The sequence below is a fragment of the Penaeus japonicus genome, unplaced genomic scaffold (genome assembly GCF_977035675.1).
Source record: "Penaeus japonicus unplaced genomic scaffold, GWHDUDI00000001_assembly GWHDUDI00000003, whole genome shotgun sequence".
Classification (NCBI taxonomy): Eukaryota; Metazoa; Arthropoda; class Malacostraca; order Decapoda; family Penaeidae; genus Penaeus; species Penaeus japonicus.
Genome location: NW_028234405.1, coordinates 6,702,259 through 6,704,758, shown reverse-complemented (window position 1 = coordinate 6,704,758; position 2,500 = coordinate 6,702,259). Strand labels below are relative to the sequence as shown.

At 21.2% G+C, this 2,500-nt stretch overlaps 1 protein-coding gene across 1 annotated transcript in view; it reads left to right on the top strand.

Moving 5' to 3' along the window:
• Positions 1–2,500, top strand: part of LOC122260294 (uncharacterized) — a 7,866-nt gene that overhangs the window by 1,069 nt on the left and 4,297 nt on the right. The window lies entirely within an intron of this gene.

Genomic DNA, 2,500 nt, shown 5'->3' with positions numbered 1-2,500 from the left:
CATTATTGTGTTTATTGTTATCATTAGTGTGTTTATTGTTATCATTACTGTGTTTATTGTTATCAATATTGGTATTATTGTTATCATTATTGTGTTTATTGTTATCATTATTTTTGATAGTGGTATCGTGCTTGTTATCATTATCATTACTGTTGTCTGATATAATTCTTAGCTTCGTTATTGGTACAGTCAATTTCAGTTTAGTAATTACCATCTTTATGATCATTACTGTCGTCATTTAAACCACCATCGTTAAATGCTATTGATATTAATGACATTATTGTCATTATTTACCACATTATTATCGTCGTTATTATTAGTACTGTTATTACAATTTTAATGGCCATTTTCATCAAAACAGTAATCATCGTTATTATCATTCTTAGTATCATTGTCATTATAATTATCATTATTATCATTGTCATTGTTAATAGTTATCATTATATAATAATTATCATTACGATTATTATCATTACTATCATCTTTAATTATTATGATTATGATTATAATCATCATAATTGTTATTGTGACTATCATTATTTTTATGATGATCATACTTACCACTATTATCATTATCACCATTATTGTTATAATCATTATCGTCATTATCATTACCATTACCATCATTATTATCATTATTATTGTTGCTTTTATTATTATCATTATTGTTGTCATTACTATTATTAGGATTATCATTGCCATATCATCATTATCATTATCATTGTCATTATTGTTGTTGCTATGCATGTTGATGCTGTCATTACTATTATTACTATCATCATTACCATCATTGAAATTATCATTGTCTATCATTAGTAGTATCAACTATGTTTTATCATTATCATTATCATCATTATTGTTATCGTTATCGTTGCTGTTATTATCATGATCACATTATTACTATTATCATCATTGTTACCATTACCATATATATATATTGTTATTGTTATCATTGTTATTATTATCATTGTCATTATTATTATCATTATCATTATTATTATTATAATTATTATTATTATCCTTATTATTATTATTATCATTATTATTATTATTATTATTATTATTATTATTATCATTATTACTATTATTATCATTTTGGTTATCATTATTATGATTATCATTATTATATTTATTATTATTATTATCATTATTATCATCATCATTATCATCATCATTATGATTGTTATTATAACCATCATTGTCATCATTACCATCATTATCATCATCATTATTGTTGTTATAATCATTAACATTGTTATTGATACTGATATCATTATTATCATTATTATCATCATTATTGTCATCGTTATTGTCATTACCATTATCATTACTAAAATCATTATTATATGTTTTTGTTATCATTATCATAATGATGATTAATATCGTCGTTATCATTATGATCATTCTTATTATTATCATCATCACATTACTATCACTATTATTAGCATCATTGTTATTCTCATGATGGTTATGATCATCATTCTTATCATTACCAGTGTTATAACTAATATCATTTTATCATTATGATTATCATTAACAGTTTTATTTTCATCATCAATATTATCATTTTTATCATTATGATTATTATCACTGTCCTCATTATCATTATGATTATCACTGTATTTTCAATCATTGTAATTATAATCATTATTATTATCCTTATCATCATTATTATTACAGTTATTATTGTTGCTATCATCATAGTCATTATGATCATTATAAACATCATTATCATTATAATTGTTATCATCAGTATCCTTATCATTATCAGTATCATTATAATCTTTATCAAAACTGTTATTATTACCACAATCATCATTATCGTTGTTATTATTATTATGACCTTTATTATCATCATCATTATCACCATTGCTATTATCATGAAGAAATTAGTATTATATCATCAATGTTATCATTATTGTTATTATCATCATAAATTTTACTATTCTCATCATCATTATTACCATTATAATTATGATCATAATGACTTTTATCTTTGTTATCATTATCTTTATTATTAACATCATAATTGTTATTATCTTCATGTCTATTCTTATTTGTATCATAATGTCGCATTGTTATTATCTTTATCATAACTATTATCATTATCTTCGTTGTTATTATCATCACCCTCATTATCATCATTATCATTATTATCATTATATTTAGTATTGCTCCTAGTATTACCATCATCATTGTTATCATTATTGGTAAATAATTATATAAATAATAAGATTTATAATGATAAGAATGATAATATTACTACTTTTACTATTACTTCTACTAATGATAATGATGATAACACCAGTAAGAATAACGATGATAATGTTAATAATGATAATAATAGTAAAACGGATAATGACAACAGTAATAATAACAATATTGATAATGATAATGATGATAACGATGATAATTATGATAATGAAATAATAATAACAATTATATCAATAACAATAATATCAATGATGAATATGATAATAATTACAGTATATATCCTCCT